The sequence below is a fragment of the Vidua macroura genome, chromosome 8 (genome assembly GCF_024509145.1).
Source record: "Vidua macroura isolate BioBank_ID:100142 chromosome 8, ASM2450914v1, whole genome shotgun sequence".
Lineage (NCBI taxonomy): Eukaryota > Metazoa > Chordata > Aves > Passeriformes > Viduidae > Vidua > Vidua macroura.
The window spans coordinates 1586202-1611926 of record NC_071578.1 but is presented as its reverse complement, the minus strand read 5'-3'; positions in this window follow the sequence as shown (position 1 = coordinate 1611926).

Genomic DNA, 25725 nt, shown 5'->3' with positions numbered 1-25725 from the left:
TTTATCTAAATTACTCCATTTCCCTCTCCCGTGAACCTGTGCAGAGCAATTCCTTTGGCTGGGAACCTTCAAACCATTGGCTCAATCAGCCATTCCCATTCTCTCCTCCATGAAAATGAGAAATGAAATGTACAGAACCAGAACCATCACCTGAATGTCCCTGTGATGCTCCTCCACGACTCCCATAAGTCCATACACCTATGGATTTACATGTTATTAAAACCTGCTGTGTTATTTGTGAACATCAGGAGGGAGCTACGGCTTGCAGCAGGTGAGGCAGAGATTCCTGATCCCATCCCAGCCCGGAAAATGCACTGGGAAACACAACCATGGGCATCTGCTCTGGGCTGGCCGTGGCACCCTCCCTCCTCCAGGGACAGGGATCCTTCCCTGCCCTCCCAAGGATTCTGCTCTGGAAAGGAGACTGAGCCAAGTGCGGTCCTGGGTTGTATTTTTAATTTATTTCCCAGATCTGATGGAGAGATCCGGAATGCAGAGGGAGAGAATTGTTGTGGCCTCTCGTCAGCGACAGGGGGATCTGGAATAAAACTCTGCCTTGCTTCTGTGGGAAGATGAAAGTGTTTTGGAAGCCTGAGAAAATGTCCCTTTCATTTCAGTATTGATTGGTCTTTATTGAACACACGCACTTCTGCTAACGCTGCCTTTGGTGGGTTTTCTTTGGGTTTGTTCAGTTTTTACTTCTTTCATGACTTCAAGTGCTTTTGACAGTAATTTTCCCTTTGCTTAACTCAATCAGCTATTGATAAAATCCAACCTGAGATGCTGAGTCCTTAAAAAGAACCTGTGGGGTTTTTTTTCTCTATTCTTTAAAAAGTACCACTGCCCATATTTACTGTGAACCATCTGTTACACGTCTAATTAAAATATATTTGTAATGAGCTTATTAGTGCACAGAATATGTCCTGAACAGGATGTCAGTCAAGAACCGATTGTTTGGAGAGATAAGATACCTTAAACTTCTATTAGTGTAACAAAACCATGCGCTGGTATTTTCATCCTGTATAAAAGCAAATTCCAAGAGGGCAGGAATTCACACACTTTTTGTAATAATTTCCTCTTCAAATGTGTGGCTGTTCCTTTCTAATATAGAGTCAGATGGCCTCTTATAATTGCAGTATCAAATCTTTGCCTCAGTTTTCAACTGCAGGTGATTTCAAATGATTAAAGATGCACAACAGGGAATAAACAAAAATGCTTACATGCAATTATTTTTAATTAGTATTTGGCTATAAAGTGTGTGCCTTCATAAAAAAGTCTGTTATTCACATAAACATCTGTTACCATACACACAAGGAAACACACTGTAAGTCTGTCATCACATCACCAAAACAGAATATACTAAGGAAGGCTGGACAGGAAAGCCAACACTTTGAGTTTTTAAACAAAAGATATAAGCATAACTGCCAAAACAGACACTGCACCACACCTTTCAATTAGCGCAGCTCACAATCAAAGGAAGAGCTATTACCAATGGAATTATACTTGAAAATGTTAAAATAGATGGAATTATTCTTTGAAAACAATGGAATCTGTAAGCACAAGACGATTTCAAACTCTTTACTAATTTTGCACCAGCGAACATAATCAAAACGCTTCCTGTTTGCACAGTATCTCTGGGTACTCTTCTGACAACTTTTTTAAATCTTATTTTTGTTCGTTATTTAAGCCCTCTCAGAAAAAAAAAAAAAAAAAAAAAAGCAACAAACCCACCACCAAACCCCTGCTGTGGCGTTCGCCCATAAATAACCCTGCACTGCTCAGTTCTGGCCTCATTTTGCAGACTCAGGGACGCTGACATATTTTAAGCAAGCATGCGACAAACAGCGAAGTAAGAGAGATATACAGAGCGGTATAAATTAATACCACCACAATTGATAGGTGGAGATAAGGTTGCTCTGCGGAATACTGAGAATAAAATGAAGAGGAGGTGTGAGAGCACCTTGCACATGAATTACCGAATCGGTGGGAATTGCTGAGCTCTGCTGCGAGGAAGCTCTTGGAAACACCTCCAGCAGCCAAACTTAACACCTTACCTCCACCAGCAGAGAAACCCACAGCTTTAACCACCAAACAGCACAGCTCAGTTTGCATGGAAATAAAACCGATTGTTTAATTTAAAAAGTGCACGTGAGGGGCTCTGCCTGCTGCGCCTCGGCGTTACCCACAGCCAGAAAGGAAAAATTCCTGCTCCTCAATTGCGGCTCCGCTGGGACCAATAACCAACCCCGGCAGCAGAGCCACCCTGGGGGTGCTGCTGGTCAGGAACAGGGATGGAGGCTCCACCTGTGATCCTGCCCCAGCCCCCGACCCCTTAACTGTGTGCACAAATCTTCCTGCACATCCCCAGAGAGCTCGTGTGCTTCAAAATCCTTCCTTCACCAGCTCTTGACGAGCGTCCTCTGGGCCCGGCTTCCTCCTCAGACCAGCTCCTCTTGGCCCAGAGAGAAGTCAAAAGTGCCCTCAGAGTTTCTAATGGCAAAGATGACCCTCTGCAAGGAAGCAGACCCGAATCTTTTCCAGCTCCCGTTGATTTACAGGCCTTCTCCTGCACATCAGCATTTCATATATCTTCCCAAGTGTCAGAAATATGAAAGCCATACATTACACGCAAAGAATGGCCCAGTTCATTACTATCATTTTATTTATTTAACAAATACGGTATTTAATCAGAAGGAACTGACAGCTACAATTGTTTATTGCAATCATACAACACGGCAATAAATAAACATTGCACATTAAGTAGAAGGTAGAAGGATCACTGGAAACATCCCGTATAAAAAATCCTTCCTCAGAATTCCTCACTAACGGACAGTATTTGTAAATCTATTGACAAAGAGCTCCAAAAAGATGGAGCAGTAAATAAAACACGTGAGAGCAGACAAGGTAGGTTTGGCTTTCAGACAAGCAAATTAATTTCTGGGTTGACTCCAGAACAGAGCGACTTCCAGTCGGCTCTGGACTAGGACAGTCACATATCACACCCTCCCTCGTAAATAAAAGCAGTCCCAGGAAAGGCTGATCTGCCTTTCAGTGATCGACCATTTCCCATAGCATCAAATGCAAATCACCACTTCTCCAGAGCATCCATGAGATGGGCTGGGCACCTCACCCCCAACCCTCAGCAGCTCCACTTCACCCGCTGGAGTGGGGACCCTCCCCAGCAGAGCTGGACCATGTTGCAGCCCACAGTCCTCCACTTTTCCTTCTTCCCTTCTCTTTTGATTCTGCTCTCAGCTTTGCACGTCCTGACTGATTCACGAAAAGCCAAGAAAATGTTATCTCCATTTCAAAAGCCTCAGATTTCAGGCTCCCTCCTGCTTTCTGCCAGCAGAAAGTGGGTTTTGCCTTAAGACACCTCAGTTTCCCAACTTCAGTGAGAGCTTTGCAAGACTTAGTGGAGCAGGAGTGTCTCAATAACTGTGACAGATGGCTGGGCCTGAGAGAAGAAATAACCATTTTCCTCCAGAAATTTGCTACATTGCCATGGCAGGGAGATGCTTCCCTTCACTGCATAGGACTCCCCAGGTTGAGAATAAAGTCAGCACTTTTCTTTATTTCTCTTCTTGCTTGCTCTTCCCTCTGGTTTAAAAGCACCTATCATCCAGCTTGGAATGTTCACTTTGAGGGAAGAAGCTTTAACTCTTTGTCTCTTAAGACAAGGCAAACTCAGAAGGAAAAGGAAAACAGATCAATCCTGGCAGTGCCAGGCAGTGTCACCTGGGGATGGCAGGGACCCTCTGCCAGCTGGTCTGGGCAGGGACAGCCTCCCCCAGCCTCACCACTCCCCAAGGACTGGAATTATTTCTGAATATCCAGGTCCTGGTCCTCTAAGATGTGAATAAATGTGTGGATGTGGCTCCTGGGGACAAGGTGGCCTTGGCATTGTTTGGGAATGGTTGGACTCGATGGTCTTGGAGGGCTTTTCCAGCCCCGTGGATTCTGTGATTCTGTGGGCACATCTCGATCTGAGCCTACAGATGAGGAAAAATAAACAGAATTGCACTTCAAAGAGTAAAGGGAGAAAGGGCACAGAGATGACAGCAACCAAAAAGCAACTGACCCCTCCCTGTCAGGTGGAAAATGCAGCAATTCCTCAAATAGCTCCAGATGTTTCTGTTTCAACTAAATAACTACCATGCAGAAAATACCGGAGCAAAAATGTTCTGTTCATTCTATTATATATCATATGCTAAATAAATGCTATTTATGTGGCTTAATTGTGAAGCTTTATTTTTTACCTTTTAAAAATTATTCAAAAGAAGCTGATGGCAGTGACAAAAATATTAAAGTGTATCCAAGAAGGTTAAACCTCCAGCGTGGGCTGCTTGGAGGAGGTCAACTGGAGCTTTAAAAAATGGTTTTAGTAGGAACTCGATGAATGAAGCTCTTCAAAAGCATTTCTAAGTGCTAATTAATGCAAGTCCTAGAGATAAACAAAGCAGAGAGCAGCAATTGTGCCTGCAACAATGTGAGGACTTCAAATGAGTGTCACATCTTTGAAGGAGGAATTTTAGTTCTTCACTTTATAAATTAATCTGTCTCCAGAAGCCTATTATTCCTCTAGCATACAACTTAAAAACAGGATGTATTTGGGAATTTCCCATTGAGGAAAACATGAAATAATGTGACAATACTTGTGTCTAGCGCTGTGCCAAAAAAATCTCGTGTTCCTTTGTGAAGTTTAACTCAGAACCAGCTGATTCCTGGAGGCTCTCAAATGCCACTGCAACAACAGCTACTCTCCAATTTCCATGACCATGGAGAAAAATTCCAATGGCAAAGCAGCCTCACAGCCCAGAAGGCAAATAAAAAGAATGCAGGTTTAATGATTTGGTGTTTTTTGTTTTAACCCTGGTGATTGCAAAGCAATCAGCTGGATGGGTTTGGGATGGGGAGAGGCTTTATCAACCACTTTATTAATTAAATACACCACTTGGGTTTATTTCAAAGATCATCTAAAGATTTGCATCGAGCTAGAATGAGAAGGGCACAACTTTTATTTGCCCTGGAAATACTTTGGAAAGACAACCAATATCTGGAGGAATCATGAGGAAACTCAGTAAACATCGTCCTGGAAAATAAGGAATATTGTCACATGGTGTCCAGGCCACTGGTAGCATTGTAGAAATCTTACATGTGGCAGCTGCTTTCCTTTTCCTCTGTTATTTTAATTAGTCAAAGTCCTGGTTGCTGAAGTCCCTGGTTCTTTGGAATGTTCCACGTTTCAAGCTTTCCTTAGAACTGGGGGAATCTCAAAGACTGCCACTTCCTGTTCCCATTTTTCTGACTCTTCCTAAACATTTCCCAGGTAAAACCCCAGCACGTTTTGTAGCCAGAATGAGATGGAGGATTTTTTTTTCCTTTTCCAGCTGTCCCATCAGTATCTCTAAGCACAATTCTATTTAAATGCTGCAACAAGAAGACTTGCCCAGCCTATTTTTTTCCTGCAGCATCCATCTCTGAGTTTCCTGATCTTCCTTTAGCTGGCTGGGATCCACCAGGAGATGACATCCCACCACTGCTGCCTAAAGCCAGAAATTCATTCCCTGCCTGCTCAGAGGCACCCCAGTGTGTTTCATGCAATACAAACTCGTACAACATCAATAACATTTTATAAACTCCTTCTTTACCCGTGTTTTCTGTTTTCCTGGAAATCCCTAATTAGCCATGCTCCTGCCCAAGGAAACTGGATTTTTTCAGGGATAGGGACTGGTCCTCCCGGTTCTCTTTGAAGAGTTCGGGCTGATTTACTGGAGAAACCACTAAATTATCACTGTGCTGAGAATAATAAATCATTATCAGCCAAAATCTCCTCTTCATTCTGGCAAACAGAAACACTTCTGTGGATGCCTAAGTGCTACAGGAACCCTGGGGGTTGCGTTTGCTCCATCTCAGGCAGAAAGGGATTGGGAAATGTTTGGTAATTTCCTCACTCTGCTGTTACACACCACACTCACCTGCAGCTGCTACACACAGAGCAGAATTAGCGTTTTCAATTTTACTGATGCAAGTTTTTTTTCTAGTTTTAACCCTTTTCTAGACCATTTTCCACACAAACTGCAGCAGCTACGGGTCTCGCTTCGAAAAGTTCCCCTTCATTTTTTTTTGTTGAGGCTTCCAGGTTCTCTGTTGTCAGATTTCACACAACCATGTTATAGCTGTGAATATTTTCTCTGCAGAGCTGAGATGAACGTGGTGGAAAGTACTCCATGGCTACTGAGGAGCTTCTTCTTGTGGAGAAGAGATCCATGGATTTCACCCCTCTCTGTTGGCACAGGCTAGAAATAAATATGCTTTTAGCCACCCCATTTGTGCCTCAACCTTTCAGCACCCTTGCCACTTATCACATTTTTCAAGGTCACCCACTAACACCGTCTCCCCAGCTGCCAAATCGATGTGAGCAACATCACACTTCCCATAAAAACAGCTTAAATTCAAACTCCATAGAAAGAAAAAAAAAAAAAAAAAAAAAAAAAATCCCAAAAAAAAAACCCAAAAAAAACAAAACACAACAAACATTCCCAGCAGCAGCTCAAATGTCTCAGGAAGACCCAAAGGGCATATTCCTTAAAAACAATGGATTTGCACCATTAATTTTGGCTGAGCACTGGGACAGGCATTCAGGACATCCTTTAGCAACTTGGTTAAGTAAAGTGGCCATTTTTAAGCAGGGTTAGTAAGGCTGTGACTAAAGTTAAGCCAAGTCAAGCCCTCTGATGACTTGGTTTAGCACTGCAGGCAAATGGAAGCTGCCAGAGAAGGCACCAAGGCTTTGGAGAGACAAGAACACCGCGATTTCATTCCAGGAAAAGTAAATACTTGCACTGCAATTTAAATAATTTCCAGCATTTTCTCTGCATAAGACTAATTCCCACCAGTGTTTGCAAAAGCCTTTTTATAGACTGATTTGTATTAGGTCCAACTAGCACAGATAAACCCCAGATCCTCCCAGGATTCCCAAACACCTGTAGTCCCAAGGAATACCTTGATGTAGGATGGAATTCTTCTTTTTGGGATGAGACAATGGACAATTCCGTGTCTGTCTTCAATTGCTCCATGGGATTATTTAGGGATTATTTACTGTTTCCTGGCTTTATGGGAAGATGCTTTTCACCTGTGAGTAGAGCACAATTTATAGGAGGAAAATTTATTCCTACACTGGACTTTTTAAATCCCACATTGGTGTTTGCGTTACATTCCAGCTGCTTATTTGTGTGGGCACTTCCCTCTCTCAGTTCCCACCCAAAATTCCCCTCGCAGGCAAAAGGTCCCAGAACCAGGAGTGTCTGCAATGATCCAGACCTAAATCAACTGTTATTTACATAAAAAAAAAAAAAACTTCTCCTGGATGTCAGGTTGCCAAAATGGATTATTTAGTGTAGCCTTGTTGTTACACCTCCTGGTTGTGCTGCACGCTGGTGTAAGATCCACGATGATTGCAATCCATTAGTAACTGTCACAACAGAGCTCCTGCTGCAAAGGAAGGAGACAGGGAAAAATACGTCCTACCCAGGAACTGGGAATTGCATTCAGGAGACGTATTCATTCTGGATGTTGAGCCTGGTTCCCTGCGTGATCGGTGGCAACTCACTCACCTGGCCTGCTCCACGCCTTCCCCCTCTGAGGAGGGAAATGAATCGTGTTTTCCCTGCTCTGAAAATGTCATTTATATTCTCAGATGGAAATGGCCAAGTGCAGAGTTAGGGCCGTTAACCTGTCCTGCAGAATCACCCCGGATCCGCCCCAGGAGCCGTTCACGCCCGGTGACACTCGGATGTCCTCGGGCGATGGAAGGCAGGAGCACCTGTGCCAGAAAATAAAGCCTTTAAGTAGGAGCAAGATTAACTTCCCCGGCCAGAAATGGCAGTGGGAAGGCTGGGAGCCACACGGATAACAGCTGCAGGAGAAATTCCAGGGATTTTGTATCTGCACCACTCCAGCCTGTGGCTGTGGAAGAGCCCAAGCTGCTGCTCAGCCTGAGCTGCCCTTAAACCCACCAACATCTCCTGCTCCCCTGAAACTCACCAACATCTGCTCCCCTTAAACCCACCAACATCTCCTGCTCTCCTTAAACCCACCAACATCTCCTGCTTCCCTTAAACCCACCAACATCTCCTGCTTCCCTTAAACCCACCAACATCTCCTGCTTCCCTTAAACCCACCATCATCTCCTGCTCCCCTTAAACCCACCATCTCCTGCTGCCCTTAAACTCACCATCATCTCCTGTTCCCCTAAAACCCACCATCATCTCCTGCTCCCCTTAAACCCACCAACATCTCCTGCTCCCCTTAAACTCACCAACATCTGCTCCCCTTAAACCCACCAACATCTCCTGCTCCCCTTAAACCCACCAACATCTCCTGCTGCCCTTAAACCCACCAACATCTCCTGCTCCCCTTAAACTCACCAACATCTGCTCCCCTTAAACCCACCATCATCTCCTGCTCCCCTTAAACCCACCAACATCTCCTGCTCCCCCTAAACCCACCAACATCTCCTGCTCCCCTAAAACCCACCAACATCTCCTGCTCCCCCTAAACCCACCATCATCTCCTGCTCCACGTGGGAGCAGCTCCCAGCCCAAGGAGGAACAACTCACACTCAAGCACAGCCCACGGAATCTCGTGGATGTTTGTCCTTTTAATTGTGCTGCTATTCTCACTTTGTACCAGAGTTCTGCACAGGAAAATTACATCCCTGAAAAATTCTGATCCCCTCTTAGGGGCAGCAGCTGTTGAAATAACTGCTTTGCAATGTAATCCCCTTGTTCAATAATTCTTTGCCTTCCAATGTTGTAATTTACATTTTTGCCAAGGAATCAAACTGGTACTTAAGTATGAGAATAACTGAGGATCCTGCCTTTGTCTCCAGCCAACTGATATCCTAAGCCCTGCTATGACATTATATAAATATTCAAAAAATGCCTGTGAATACTATAATTTCTCCAGGTCTCACAAATGAGGAATTATCCAAGTAATGGATTATGAATGGAGTAGTAATGTATGGAAACATTACCCACCCAAAACATATTAGAGCTCCCAAAGACTCAACATGAAACAAAATGTGTTAGAGGTTTAACAAAATAAAGCTGTCCCCTGAGATTCAGCCTCACTAATTCCTATTAAAAAACTCCAGAAAGGTGAAAATACTTACAGATATTGTTTATTTCTAAATATTATCAGCTGAGGAGTGCAGCCAGGAAGATGTTATTTAAAATACCTGCTTATCCAGCTACAAACTTGCCAAGTTTAAAGTGAAATCTTGAAGCTTGATAATCTAAGATTTCCAGTATGAGGTCTTTTAGCAGATTGTGCCTTTTCCTCACCAAGCTCACAATTACATTCATATTTTGCCTCTAGTTGATTAATTTATAAAAATATGTAAATGTAGTTAATTTGGCTGTATTTTGAAGGAAAGCGTTTAAATAAAAATGTAAGGCACTGACTGGCACAGGGTGCCCAGAGCAGCTGGGGCTGTCCCTGGTCCCTGGCAGTGCCCAAGGCCAGGCTGGACACTGGGGCTGGGAGCACCTGGGACAGTGGGAGGTGTCCCTGCCATGGCAGGGGTGGCACTGGGTGGGATTTTGGGTCCCTCCCAACCCAACCCATTCCAGGATTCTGTGAGTAGCTCCCTGCTGAGCCCAGGGTGATTGTTGTGCCTGTGCCTAAAACCTCTGTGGAAGAAATTCCTACAAAGTTTATGGAGCTGCTGGCACCACTTTGAGAGTCATTGCTCAACCCAGCCCTGCTCTGCTGTCAGCAGGCCAGACCCTTCAACCAGTTCTTACTCAAGCATTCCTTACTCAGGAGAGTGGGGCAGAAGTAAAGATTACTCATCTGAGGAGTTGCAAAACTGCTGTTGAAGGTTTCTGCCCTGGAGCCAGCCATTGTATGGGAATGACTGAGGGAGTGAGGAGCCAGCCTGTCTTCTGGGAAACAAAGTCCTAGGAATTAATTTTAAATTAATTTAAGAAATTATCCTTCCCTTCCCTTCCCTTCCCTTCCCTTCCCTTCCCTTCCCTTCCCTTCCCTTCCCTTCCCTTCCCTTCCCTTCCCTTCCCTTCCCTTCCCTTCCCTTCCCTTCCCTTCCCTTCCCTTCCCTTCCCTTCCCTTCCCTTCCCTTCCCTTCCCTTCCCTTCCCTTCCCTTCCCTTCCCTTCCCTTCCCTTCCCTTCCCTTCCCTTCCCTTCCCTTCCCTTCCCTTCCCTTCCCTTCCCTTCCCTTCCCTTCCCTTCCCTTCCCTTCCCTTCCCTTCCCTTCCTCTCCCTTCCTCTCCCTTCCTCTCCCTTCCCCCTTATGCCTCTTCTACATTTCCTTCATTTTCCCCTGTTTTTTTCCCCATTTTCCTTTTTTTCCCTTTCCTTTTTACTCTTTCTTCCTTTTTATTTTTTTTGTTCCCTTTCTTTCAAAGTTGCAAAGCCTGGCACAACAATGGATTTTCTTTCTTGTCCTTTAGCACATCTCTAAATTGTAGGAAATTTGCCTCTTGGCCAGGCTGTGTTGGCTCCGAGCCAGATTGGATGTCTCCATTCTCATCCTTTCCCGTACTCTTTCCGTGAGCAAAACAAAAATGCTTGGTTGGTTTGGAATTTTCTTTTAAGCAAAGCACAGCAGAGGCTCCTATGGACAAATTCCCAATTGCAACACTCGCGATGGGCCTCTGGCACGAACAAAACTTGACAAAACCCATGGAAACAAACAGAAATGCTCCCACTGTCTTCAACTGGCCTTGGCTTGGGGTCTCACTGCTTAAATTTCATCAAACAGGAATGAGCTCAGGATCAGATTTTCTTTGGCTTCCCTAAAATTGTTCAGTTGCAGGCTGAGGGACGTTCGGTGTCAGTGGGGAGAGAGAAACAGGGTTGATTAAACTTTCATGTGAAGAAAAAGTGCTCAGATCCTTAAAAAATACTGTGATCACATTATATGCAGAAAAAAAAATTAATCAAATACTTCCTGGATGACTGAGGCACAGAATTTCTCTGCTTGAGCCCCAACGGGGAGCTTTGGGCAGGGCCATGCACCACATCTTCCCTGAACAGCTGGGATCAGGAGGAGAATCCCTGGGCACCGAGTGGAAGTGCAGCAGAACATCCTCCTGCATTTAAATCCAAAAATAAGTCCAAAATATGCCCTACAGCAAACCACAGACATTGCTATAAAATACACTTGGCTGGGTGAATATTCACAGAAATGAGAGCCAGCCTACAGAGGAGACACAGCCACCGCCTTTGAGAGGCTCCAGGAGAGCTGGAGAGGGACTTTGGACAAGGAATGGAGGGACTGGACACAGGGAATGGCTTCCTACTGACACAGAAGAGGTTTGGATGGGATATTGGGAAAGAATTGTTCCCTGGGAGGGTGGGGATGGAATTCCCAGAGCAGCTGTGGCTGGCCCTGGATCCCCGGCAGTGCCCAAGGCCAGGTTGGAGCAGTGTGGGACAGGGGAAGGTGTCCCTGCCATGGCAGGGGTGGGAATAGATGGGATTTCAGGTCCCTTTGAACCCAAATCATTCTGGGATTCTGTGATTTTGACAGCCCAAACCCCATCAGGGGGTCCCCCTGTGTCTGACCACCCAGATGATCCCACCAAACCTGCACCCCCGTGGGACACTCACCTCCCCACCGAGCACCCCACCACACTCCCAGCAAATATCCGGGCCCCTAAACCTGTGCCAAAGTTTGTCTGAGGTTTGCAACTTTAATGGGAACAAGGCTTGGTCCTTTAAATAGGTGCTATATTTATGGAGCAAGGAGTAGCCAAAATGCAGGGAAAACTCAGCCAACTGCTTTGCTATTTTTGATGACACGACAAAGTCTGATTTTCATTAAGTTTTGCACATATATATCAGGGGTCCTCCCAGGGACTAGGGAATGAATGCACTTTGTTTGAACTCTATGGCTATTATATACTACTTTTTATTGATTTTTTTCCCCTGTAATTCTCAATATAGTTCTTGTGTGTTCATGGAAAAATATTTATTTTTAGACCCACCATTTTTCCAATATACTTGTTTCCCTCCTGTTACGAACATTGCCTGATTACCGGGAACATTTTCTCTGTTTTCTTTAAAAAAAAGCAAAAATTACAAAAATATAACATGTAGGATTGACAATTTTAGTCATCTTGAAAAGGCAAAATGAAAGCAAAGCTTGGGTCAGTGTGTTATACGCTCTCAGATCTGTATTTTTAGTTTGCAGTGGTGCCCTGCCCACATTTTTGGAAGAACTTGCCCGTGAAGCAAATACACAACCTTGAGAAAAGTTAAAACTTTCTGTTTCAGAATGTTTTCTCTAGAAAAACAAATTAGGAGGCCAACTTGGCCACCTGAAATGTCACTTCATTCTTCACCAGTGGCTTCAAGGGGTTTATTCAGCAGAGAGAGGGACAAGGAAGGGATGAGGGCTGGGCATCTCCTGGCACAGAGAGAGGGGAAAACCTGGCACTGCCCTCAGGGTGGAGCCTGAAACCTTGGAACCCCTTCCCATCTAAACTCAACTCAACTCAACTCAACTCAACTCAACTCAACTCAACTCAACTCAACTCAACTCAACTCCCTTTCTGTCGAGTTTGATGCTGGTCCTCCAAAGCTAAGCCAGGCTTTTGCAGCTTCTCTGGCAAGGCCTGGCCTCGGGAGGAATTCAGTGGCCACCTTGGGATTCCAGAAAATCTTCTCCCAGTCCTGCCCAGCTCCAGCTCCACTCCAGGCAGAGATTTTGGCCATTTGGGGGAGGACAGGAGGAACACGGAGGGAGGGAGGAGGGAGGTGGCAGCAGCCTGGGAAGGCACCAGGGAGATGCAGCAGGGATGAAAAGCTGGGGCTGGTACCAGGAAGAGTGCAGGGCCATCAGGGAGCCATCTGGGAAAAATCATTTTATTTATAACTTAAGTAATAGCACAAGCCACACAGCAAATCGATTTGCTTTTGGATTCCAGCTATTGTCTGATTGCCCAGACAAACAGCGTCCAGTTTAAGTGGAGTCCACAGCAGTAATAACAAAGAAGGAACACAAATTTTAATTATGTTTCTCCAAGTCTGTATAAGTATTGGAGAACCACATAAAAATGATTTTTTTTTTTTTTTTTTTACTAACTTGCAGTTGAAAATGTGTCATTAAAAGCTATGAGTCTGATTTTCTGCTCTGCTGGTCAGGATATTAACCAAAATGATAAAGTATTCGCTGTTTGAGGGGAGAAAAAGCAGAGGGAAATAAATGCTGAAGGTTCCCTGCCAGGGATATTCTGAGAATGATGCTAAAAAGAGAAACTTCATCACCCTTCACTTGCTGGGGCTGTTTTGCTGCAAGGAAGTGCTGGAGTAAGAGAAGAAAGAGAGTGGAGAGAAAACTGGGAAACAAAAACAAGGCAAAAAAAGGGGGAAAAGTGGTCAGGATGTTGGAAGCACTGTGGAGAGTTTGTTTTGGGGCTGTTTGGTGGTACCTGTGGCAGGAGGGCACAGCAGGCTCTGACTCCACATGATGCCAGGGCTCTCCTTTCCCCAGGATTCAAATTAATTTTTGCTCTCTCTGCTCACATCTTCCCTAATTCTGCAAGCCTGACTTCATACCCGCTGCAACTTACATTTATTTGTAATCTCACTGCTTACACTCCACTGAACAATAAAAGAACAATAAACTTAATAAAAAGCCCAAGTGATTGGAAATAGCTCTGGGAATGGCAGTCCAGTATGAAAGCTATAAATTTACTTGTATACTCATGACATTGTCAGCTAATTTTTATGAAAAGCCCATCACAGAACATTGCACCAAAACACTGTGATCACTCGTATGTCACCCATCATACTTCCCCTGATAACAAAACAGAAAATGCATCATAAAATGATACTTCAAACCACAAATTCATCTTGAAATGCTCACTGTATACAGTAACAATTCTTTCCTGACCTTGTCTTGCACCTGAACCTTAAATTAATCATTCTTCTTCTATAACATTAAAGAATACCCAGCGGTACTTTTTATTGAGTTTAAAAGCTAAAACTTCAGCTAATAATATCATTATTGTTTTGGTTAATATTTCCCCATGCAAATCCACACAGAGTTAAGAAGTTATGTGGTGCAAAGTGAGTAATAAGAGTTTTGGAACTGCGACTGAAAAGTATTTTTCTGTGCTCAGATCAGGAAGTATTGACTGATATTTAGAGGCTGAAGCAAAGCCCGCTGAAGTCAAAGGAAAACACCTATTGATTTTAAACGTTTTGGGATCAAGCCCTTAACACCTAATCCTGGAAAATGCTGAGTACATTAAAGCCACATAGGAGCTACGGATATCAAGAATTCACAGGGCTAAATCCTATTAAATACATAGTGTTATCCTGACTCAGGCTAAGGTACTCAATTGGATTAATTAGGAAAGATTTTCCAGGAGATGGCCAAGATTTTCACCTCACTCCTTCAGTGGGCACGCTGTTGAGATGACAAATGGCACACTGGACAGCATTTGCGAGTGCTTCCCAAGGAGATTTTAATGGATCAGATCTCCAGTGAAATACTTGAAGTCTTTCTGACACAGAATTTAGTGATTTGGGCAGTTCTTGAGACATGAATGGAAGGTTCTCTGGCACCTGGAGATGGCTCTGCAGGTAAGAGACCTCTCTGCCCACCCCTGGGGCTGCTCTTATTCAGTCTTTATTTCTTAATGCTTTTGTTAAAAAATATAAAAACATAAATCCCTTTTTTCTCTCTTTTTTCTCTCCCTTGTCCACCAGCAGGAGGATCAGGAGCAGCAGCACAGGGAGCTCAAATCCCAAATCCCCTCCTGGCCCTGGGAGTGCCATGATGCTGGAGTTTAGCAGAACAGTTTCGGTGGGAATGTGAGCGCCTCTCCTCCAAACAAAAGCAGCGAGGTTTGATTGCAGCCACACAAAAATCAACAGCCTCAATTGTCACCACTTCAAGAGAAGCGTGACACAGCTTTGGTTTGGAGCCCTTGCAGGAGGAACTGCAGCTACTGGTTATAACAGGGCAGGAAATGTGGATGCAGGTTGTCATCCTTCCAGAGAAATTCCTGCCAAAACAAGGAAGGATGAGGGAGTAAAGTCCACGCTGTGACTGGACACCCCAGCTGTGGTCAGTCCCACCCAGGCAGTCCCATCCATCCCTCAATCCCCACGACCAAGAGCCCCCAGTTTTTATGGAGCTGTCCCAGATTGACTTTTGTACCCAATTCCACACAGTGGAAACCTCTGATGCAAATGGGAACGGTGCACAGGCTGAACTAACAGGGACTCAAAGTGAAACAGGATTTGTGTCTGAGGAGGACTTGGAGGGACAGAAGAATGCGAGGAGGAAAGGGTTCCTCAGAGCCCAACATTCAAAATCAGACACCATCCACTGAACAGCTGTTTTTTTAGGGCAAAAATCAAGTGATTTGTGCCAAACAGGTCACAGAAGCTCATCCTTGCTGGCAAGGCTCAAAGCAGACCCTCACAATTCTCAGAGGAGCTCTCTCTGTGCCTCTGATGGTGAAAATTCTGTGGGGTCAGCCCCTGCAGGTGGGACCAACCCTTCAGGAGGCACCTGGGTTAGGGCACTTTCCTGCTCAGCAATCCTGGCATGGACCTTCCCTTGCCAGGGCCAAAAACCATCCCTGGAGATGGCAACTTCCCCCTGCCTGCAGAGGGAACTCACCAAGGGGGCCTGGACTCAGTGTCCCACCTTGCTGGGACTGCAGAGAGATGAGATCAGCTCTGGGAAAATCCTGCCACTTAAAAATCCTAAAACAATGCAATGGTTTGGGCTGGGAGGGACCCTAAATCCCAGCCAGTGCCACCCCTGCCATGGCAGGGACACCTCCCACTGTCCCAGGTGCTCCAGCCCCAGTGTCCAGCCTGGCCTTGGGCACTGCCAGGGATCCAGGGGCAGCCACAGCTGCTCTGGGAATTCACCCTGTGCCAGGGCTGCCCACCCTGCCAGCCAGGAATTCCTTCCCAAAATTCCATCTAAATCTACCCACATTCAGTTTAAAGCCATTCCCTGTGTCCTGTGTCCATCCCTTGTCCCCAGTCCCTCTCCAGCTCTCCTGGAGCCCCTTCAGGCCCTGGCAGAGCTCTGAGCTCTCCCTGGAGCCTTCTCCTCCCCAGGTGAGCTCCCCCAGGTGTGCCAGGCTGTTTTTATGGGTGACACAAAACTCCTGGAGGTCAGGGAGGGGATTTCCAGCAGCCTCCAGAGCTCTGGAGCAGCATTTTGGGGGGACAGTGGCTCCAGGGAAATTCTGGATTAAAAATACAAAGGTGTTTATGAAAGGCAGTGCCCAAAGTGAGGGGAGGGTTCAGAATCTGACTCTGATTAATTAGCACCATTTTATGGCTCAGAAAATATCACATCTGACAGAGCTGCCAAAGACAAGTCAATTTTGTAAGAGCAGGTTTTATTGTGCTGGTAGCAGAGGAAAAAACCCAATGTTTGACAAAGAAAAGGAACTTAACATGGTATTGAGGATGTTTATTTCTTTTATCATATTATGTATGAATCTTTTATAAGTTTTCAGTGAACTATATTAATTAAAAATTAGTTCTGGGAATATTTTGCTTGTAGCCTAATAAGCTATTACGTCAATACAGATTTTCATGGACTATTTTAAATTTGAAATAAAGGGGTCTCCTGAGTATGCGCAATGGAGCAAAAACGCAGCAAAATAACAAAAAGTAGAATGTTTCACACTTCTTTCCTTGTGCAAGTTGAGGATCAGGTCTGAGTCTTCAAAGTAACTTTTATGTGCTTTATGCTAGAAGTTTAATTATTATTGAAAGTTTTACGGACTTATCATGAACTGGATTATTTTTTATTTCTATTATGAAATTTTTCACTTTATTGGGATCCATCCCAAGGCTGCCACACATGGAAAGACTTTTCCAGTCTTCCCTCCCAGTACAAACCAGCATCAACTGCTGATGGGGGCTTGTGGGTCATGGTTTGGGTCTGGAGCTCCCCTGGGTTGGGCTGGAGACAGGGGTGGGGATAAATTCATCCCAGAATTCTGCTGCTCCCACCAGGATGGAGACAGGGATGGGATAAATTCACCCCAGAGTTCTGCTGCTCCCACCAGGATGGAGACAGGGATGGGATAAATTCATCCCAGAATTCTGCTGCTCCCACCAGGATGGAGAAAGGGATGGGATAAATTCACCCCAGAGTTCTGCTGCTCCCTCCAGGATGGCAGCTCCTCCACAGAACAAAAGAAAGAAGAAAAAACTCAAATTCCGGGCTGGTGATGGACAGAATGGATTTTCTGGGATTCCCAGTGTTGAGTGTAATTCCCATTTCCGGAGAAGCAGAACCAGATCATAAAATATAAGGCCAGAATAAAACCCTCCTTTTAAATAATTCCAGAAAGAATGATCAAAAAACGTGTCAATGACAGTTGTCAGTTGTCAGTCTTATATAAATTGCATCTTCCTTCAACTTTTTGCAATTACAATGAGATGGGAATTTAAAATAAAAAAAAAAAAAAATCACATTTTTGGTGGTTTCTTTTCATTTTCAGCAGGCTGCCTTTATGTGTTTTCCAACACCTGGACAGACCTTGGAGGCATCAAGGAGATGAGCTCCCAGCAGGAATGGAGAGGCACAACTCTGGGGTAAATACCCACCTTGGAGGGCTCAAGAGCTGAAGGAACTCTGAATTAAGCAATGTTTTACAGCAATGTAGCAGTTCCTATCCCACTGCAGGACTAAAGCCTGAATTTTTGGCACTTTCTATTTATAACATTTATTTCATGACGTCTTTTTATATGAAATAAATAAATAAATAATTTTGGGGGTGAAATCTCCCATGCCTCAAAGTCCCTCCATATATAAACTCCACTCTGAGGGTTTAAGACAAACCCCACATCTACTTATGAATTTAAAATCATCATAAGGAATTTTGCTGATGAATAAGTGACAAATAAAGAAACACAACTGAAGTTTTTTGACGCACCAGTCCCTAACCAACACCTGAAAGTCACAGGAGAGCTTTCATCTTGTGGCCAAATAGTGCAATCACAAGAGAGACTTTGGAATCCAGAGTCTTCTGGAAAATGATTCCTAATTTAATAAATGTGGGAGAAATAACATATTTTGAGGGCCAAAAATATGACCCTTCCTGGCTGTTTGCTGTCTGATTTTTCAATTTCATTTTGAAGGCGTTTTGTTAATTTTGCTTCTTTTTTTTTTTTTTTTTTTTTTTCATGCAGCAACCTCCTGAAAACATTGAGCAGCAGCCTCATAGGAAAGACTCTTGTCCGTCATCCCAAAGGGACCCAAGGATGTGGGAATGTTCCTTTCAGCCTTGTCCATGGGCAGACACAGAAAACCCCAAATTCCATGGTCATGGTTGGAGTCCTCACCAATAAATGCAACCGCTGCAACCACTGTCCAAACTAGAAACTCCATCCATCAGTAATGAATTTGGAAAGAGTGTTGAAAAGCCACAATAATGAGAAGCTGCTTTTCCCATGGAGGACATTGTGGAGATTTTGGATCAGCTTTTGGATCAGCCCAGACTCCAGCTCACCAAAGCATCCCAAACCCAAGCCCTGGGGCCCCACTCCAGCGATGTTCATGGAGACCAGTGTAATTAATTGCAATTATTTAGCCTCCCAATAAGCAGCGCGGTGTTGGTTGATTTAACCTGGTTCAGGAACCAAAGCAAACAGCAGTTAATTGATTTGCTCAGGTTCACATCAGAGGGATCTGACACAGAGTGGGATGAGAAGCAAGGCCCCTGATTCCCACTTCCCTGCTTTATCCCCAGGCTCCAGCTACTTCCACGGCTGTAGTTCATGTTTTTAAAAGGCCAGGGAAAATCAACATCACCCATCTTTGTGTTGTTCAGTTTGCAGGTTGAAACGTGCTCCTCATATTCATATTAATGAGCTGCTTCTCATGAGGCAACCCATTAAATTTAATAGGAGAGCAACAAAAACCTCCCATGAAATGAAATAGTTGCAGTTGTGTTTACATTTCCTTGAACGCTGCACTTTGCATTCCCGTGCTAGCAACGAACTTGTGCTTCTATTTTTTAATGATAAACAGGTTTTAATGACTCTCTTTAGCCTTTCCTTTTCTGCCTCTTTCCTCTCCTCTCCTGGTGGGATAACAGGATCCCATCCTTCACCGGGCACTGGGCACACAACATCCTCCATTGGAAAAGCAATTTCTAATTATTGCAGCTTTTCAACACTTTTTCCAAATTTATTATTTGTTGATGGAGTTTCTAGTTTGGACAGTGATGAACAAAGAGTCCATTCAAAACACTTGTTTCAGTGTTTTTGGGGTTGGTTTAGGGACCAGTGCACGATAACCTTCCCTCTTCTGAAAGGACTCCAGTGTTGTTTCAAAACACATTATGAAACCCAAACTCTGGCAAAAAAGAGGATTTACTCCCTGCTTGGTTTTGCAAAAACACCATTTTTGCAAAAACACCAGCAAGATTTCATTATTATTAAATTATTAATATGCTTTTTAAATCTCAAACAAGATCCCCCATAGCCAGATGGACTTTGCAAGCAAAATCCAGCACGATGCAGGGAGCACGTGGGCTCCAAAGGAAATCCTCAGGTGATCTCAAAGGCAGAACTGGCAGCAAAACTTTTCCCAGGCTCCTTATAGCACAAATCAGGGCAATATTAAGTTTGGAAATCCTGGAGCAGGTGACCCATTTGAATTGGCCCCAGGCCTGCAGAATCCCATATTTTGGGATAGCACCTGAATATAAATCTAACAGTAAATGTAGCTGCTGCTGTGGTGTGGTGGCCCCAGAACAAGAGGGGCTGTGATAAGGACAAAAGCAAGCTGAAGTCTCCAGAGATCTCAATGTTTGTGCCATAAAATTGGTTCCTTTGTCTCCTCTCATAGAAGCCCCCCTGCTCTGGAGCCAGGCTGGGACACCTGGGGGGGCTCACCTGGAGAGGAGCAGCTCCAGGGAGAGCTCAGAGCTCTGCCAGGGCCTGAAGGGGCTCCAGGAGAGCTGGAGAGGGACTGGGGACAAGGGATGGAGGGACAGGACCCAGGGAATGGCTCCCACTGCCAGAGGGCAGGGATGGATTGGATGTTGGGAAGGAATTACTGGCTGGGATGGAATTGCCAGAGCAGCTGTGGCTGCCCCTGGATCCCTGGCAGTGCCCAAGGCCAGGCTGGACATTGGGGCTGGAGCACCTGGGACAGTGGGAGGTGTCCCTGCCATGGCAGGGTGGCACTGGGTGGGATTTAAGGTCCTTTCCAGCCCAAAGCACTCTGTGATTCCAGTTCTTAGGTGTCCCACAAGCCCATTCCTGTTGGTGATGATGCTCCAATCTCCTGGCTCTCCCAAATGAGCCCCAGGGCAGTGCCAGGGGTCAGTCCCTGCTGGATTAACCACTGCAGAGGAGGAGCACCACGGTGTGCAACAACTTGACACAAACATCCCGGCACTTCAGGGTGCATAACGAGGGTGAAGTGCAGCTGAAGTCATGTGGCTTTCCTTCAAAAGCTTAAAATTAAAATAAATGTTTGATTGAACAGGAAAAATGCAGTACCCAGGAAGCTGCTGCGCTGCTCCCTCTTAATTTTCCTGTAGCCATTAGAGAGACATTGTTTCACAGTTGTTTCATTTTTCCTGCCGCAGGATCACGTCTCTCCCAGCCTTTATCATTTTGATTTCTCTGACCAATCTCCTCTTAATCCTTTGGTTCAGCAGGGTTGGAGCCCACGGTCCTGCCACAGTGGCCTCTCCATCCAGCTGTGCACACCAGAGAGCCTGGCAAGCAAAATAACAAAGGCTCTTCTTTTTTTTTTTACACATTTGCATCTCTTTGCCCCTTGTGTTTCTTTGCCATATGAAATCTTTTTTTATAAGGTGTTCAGAGCCAGGCTGGATGGGGCTTGGAGCAACCTGGGATAGTGGAAGATGTCTCTGCCCATGGCATGACAGGATGGGATTTAAGGTCCCTTCCCACCCAGCCAGTCTGTGGTTGTATGGTAAAAATATCTAATTCATAGAAACGAGGTAAATCAGAATTTAGGAAAATAAAGGCTCCTCTCTAAACATGGAGGAGCTGCTGGATATCCAAGAGCCCTCAATATCCTGGGAAGACCCCCTGGAGCAGCTGTGGCAGCTTTGGTAAGGCACTATGGGCATTCCTGGCTGTGGATCATGGCTCTGAAGGAGCCAAGAGGGGAAAAAACAGGCAGGAAGCCAGAACTGGGAAGGGCAGGATCTGCTGGAGCCCAGGCAGGCACAGCCCTGGGATGCTCCTCACCCTGCAGCACCTCCATGCTCAGCTACCCAGGAGCAAGGAGCTCTCCCAGTGCTGCAAGCCTAAACCCCACAAGGAAAACTGGGAAGAACTAAGAGAAGAGGACAGCAGCTTGCTCCCTGAAAACCAGAGGAGGAATCACAGCCTCAAAGAGTTGCAGCGTATTTCTTACAAACATTTGTACATCTACTTACATCAAATGCCCTCGTGTTCCAAACAGGTGGCTCACCAACCCTTTTCCTCTGTAATTTCGTTATGAAAGCTGCTTTATTTATCTGTCAGACTCATCTGAAAATTACAACAAAAAGAAAACAAAACATGTGGAAAACTGTTTATTGGGAGAGTTGCAGTCTTGGGGGATATTCTCCAAGGGGAAGGGATGTTTAATTAAACACACAAGGCAGCGCTCGCCCAATGGAAGGCGCCTCTGAAGTCCTGGCGGCTGTTTCCTGGCATACATTACTCCCAGTATTCCTCAGGAGTGTTTATTTTGGATAACTCAGGCTTCCACAGGCACACCAAGAGGTGAGGCAACAGTTAAAGCACCACCACAATACAGCTTCCATTTGGGCGACATCTTTCAGTTCCTCATCCACGACAGGAATAAATAAAATCAAACTGCACAGGGACACTTCCTCTGCGTCCCCAGTACCGCTGCTGATGCTGATCATGTGGAAAACTCAGCATTTTATTTCCTTTTTTTCCCAGAGTTCTCTATGGATGTACAACCAGGAACAACGAGAAGAATGCTGAACGCTGAAGAAGGGAATTAGCCAATTTGTTAATGACAACTTATTTGGGTGCAGCCCCATTCCCTTTGGAACGGGCACTCTTTATTCAACCTTTCAATGTCAGTTATCATTTTTAAAGCAGCTTGACCTGGAAGCACACAGTTAAAATTGTGGTGACTGTTAATGACAGTTTTATTGGACACTATGCTTATAGTTCACATTTTGAGGTCTGTATGTAATTGATCTTTCTCCCCTACATGAGAAACACTGCAATGAGTTGGTTGCAGCACCACATTATAGATATAGAGAAATAATAATGATGTCACCTTGAGATTCAAAGATCGTGGAATAGTAATAGTCTCCTAGCTCATTCTCCCAACTGTGATGACCTCTCCAGTACTAAATCTTAACAGTCTCAGCATTATTTTTGAATTATTCATGCTAGCCTTTTCCCTCACTACAAAATCAAGGAAAATGAATGCATCATGCTCTGTCAGCTCCACAGGTATTTTGGTAAAAGTATAAAATGTTATTTGGTTTCAAAAAAAACCCGTGCAGCAATACAGGTCACTTGCTAGGCTGAGCAAAAACAAAAATTCATATGCAGAAGAGATGGGACACATCCATTCTAGGGCTGGATGAGGCATTTTGAATCCCTAGAAGTTGGGGTTTGATTAATTACAGCTTCTCCTGCAGAAATAAAACGGGAATTAAAGAAGCATCAACACACACAAAGCATTTTTCACTAACTCAGACGGGGTTGCCAGCATTCCAGGGATTGAGCAGGGCGTCAGGACACGAGGAGTTATGGACTGGGGACAGAGAGACACTTTTTTAATGTCATATTTAGAGGTGGAATCAGTGGTGATGGTCAGGAAAGAGGGCAGCCATTCCTCTGGCCATCCCAGCCAGAACAGCAGTGGTTCCTAAAGGCAGCAGGTTGATAACTCTTCTAGACCATCAAAGCTGGATAATAAGAGAGCGCTACAGTTTTATTCCAGTGATGGATCTCATAAAAAGTGCACATGGGAATAAAATAAAATGCATGTAAATGTAAACTCGAGCAGATATCCTGATTCATCTGTAGCTGGTGACCTTTAAGTTCATTATGAAAAACAAATGTCAAGCTTTCAAAAGACAGGAGTATCCCTGGCTTTGCTGGGGATTTTGTATGCTATGGCACAGACTGTATTAATTTAGTCTGGCATCAATAACCTTGAAATCAGGATTTTGCACTAAAAATCTAGTTTTATGTTTATTCAGAAAGCAAAGATAAAAGGCGACTTTATTTTAAGGGACCCTCCTGTGGCTACAGGGCAAACGCAATGTAACACTCTGGATTTCCACTACCTTGCTATTCAATGCCAGCTCCCATGGCAACAGATTTTATAGGAATACAAAGAGTGTGATGAAGATCTCCCTTGATTTTGCACCGAGTTTAATTATGGAAAAGTCTCCAGCCTGAAGAGTTCTTCGGCATCCGTGAGACGACAAACGCTCCTGGAAAGCCTCGGTCAAAACCAGCCACAGGTCCCCTGGAGAAGGAAAAGAACCTCATTCCTCCACTGTGGAAAACAGAGAGATGTTGGATGTTGATACTGACACCAAGAATTTCAACTGATCAACAGGGGAATATCACGTAATTGCTGAAGAAACAACATCTGATCAATTAATTACTTCTCTAACTCGAACAAGAAGTGCTTTTATGCTTCCATTCTCCCCTCAATTAGTTCATAAGCTGCAAGACAGTCAGTCTGATGAGACTAAAGAATTTAAATGTATTTTTGCTCTGTTTTTGCCTTTTGTTTTGGTTGTAGTTATGCTAACAGAGCTACCTGCTCTCTCTCTCTATCGTCTTTGCTCCTGCTAATAAAGGGACACTCTCACTGTGATGAATCTCCTGCCTTATTTTTAAAGGAACAAAACCCCACTCATAGCTCAAAAAAAAACAACAAAAGCATCTACAAAAATCACTGGTTTTAGTCTAACTGAGCATCATCAGGACCTTATTGCAGTTATGGTGCTTTGACATGCCCAGACAAGTGTCCCAGCAGGAGCAAAAAACCAACAGGTACTCACAGTTAAAAGTTGGGACAGCAAGAAGTTGAAGAAAATTGGGATGTACAACTTCCTTCCATCCAGAAACTTTGTCACCACAAACTACAAATAAAAATAACCCAGATTTTCTCTTCACCTGTTCTGTGGAGCCAGGCTGGGAGAGCTGGGGGTGCTCCCATGGAGAAGGGAAGGCTCCAGGGAGATCTCAGAGTCATTTCCAGAGCATAAAGGAGATCCCAGAGAGCTGGAGAGGGACTGGGGACAAGGGATGGAGGGACAGGACAAGGAGGAATCCCAGAGGGCAGGGATGGATGGGATATTGGGAATTAGGAATTGTTCCCTGGGAGGGTGGGCAGGCCCTGGCACAGCTGTGGCTGCCCCTGGATCCCTGGCAGTGCCCAAGGCCAGGTTGGACACTGGGGCTGGAGCACCTGGGACAGTGGGAGGTGTCCCTGCCCCTGGCAAGGGGTAGAACCACATCAGCTTTAAGGTCTTTTCCAACTCTAACCATTCCAGGATTCTATAAAAATCAAAGGGACCTGTGCACTGACTTCAGTGAGAAAAGATTTACCCCCCTAGTTTAACTACTTATATTTATTTTCTACCAAAAGTATGGACTTCCAATCACTTTCTAGCTATATTCCTGCCTTTCACTCTGCACCAAACAGCTCCGTATTTAAGCATTACACCAAAAATTCCTGTATTTCAGACACTCTGAGCCCATGTGGTGCTCGGCTGAGGATGGACAGAGGGCTCCAGACAAGGCCACGAGCCCTGAGTTGTGCTGTCACCGTCACAGCTCTTTGAAGCACAGACAGGCACTATCAGCTGATGCTGTGCAGGGTCTCCCAGTCACAATGGTGGAGTCATTCCACCAGAGCTCTGGATTTTCCTTTCCTGATGGCTCCTGCACATGAAAGAGACCCTTATCTGCCTGTGGAGCAAACGGGGGGCTCAGAGCCAAAGAGCTGCCCAAAGATCCCCCCACGGCTCCGCCACCGCAGCCGGATGAGCCCGTGGCACTTTTCCTCTCTGACTCTGCTCCTACAACAGCCAGAGTGGATGGCCCCGGCCATCAAAGCAGAGTCACTCTCTGAGCGGTGACAAATGACACTGAACTCGAAAAAATGCAGCCTGATCTATCTGGGGGGAAATAATCTTAAACAAAGGTGCTCGATGGCGGGAGGAAATCTGGCCAGAAGCAAGAGCAAAGAAAGGAACGCGGGGGTGATACCAGCAGATTAAATATGAATAACTGAAAGCTTTCAGAATTGTCTGCGGGTTTGTGGTGGCACATGTGGCACTCGGAGGAAAGGACAGGGCAGGAGGTGTCACTTGTCACCGGCCAGGGCAGAGCACACAAACCTCGACACCTCCTCCTGCATCACCTCCCCATTCCCAGCAGGATCCCCTGGCTCCAAAGGCACAAAAATGCAGCTCCTCAGTCTTGGCCATTAATCTAAAAAGCTGCATCGCAGCGACTTAAATGAGCTCTTTTCAAATTCCCTTCCCTTTAATTCCATAAGTACCCAGCTATTTTAGGCTCTTGATATAAAACCCACCAAATATTTGTGAGTAATTCCTCTACTTCTGCTTAGCCTTGTAAGCCCAGAGGAATACAGAGCAGCAGACCTAGATCCCAGTTTTAACTCTAGCTTCTATTTTAACACCAAAAATTTC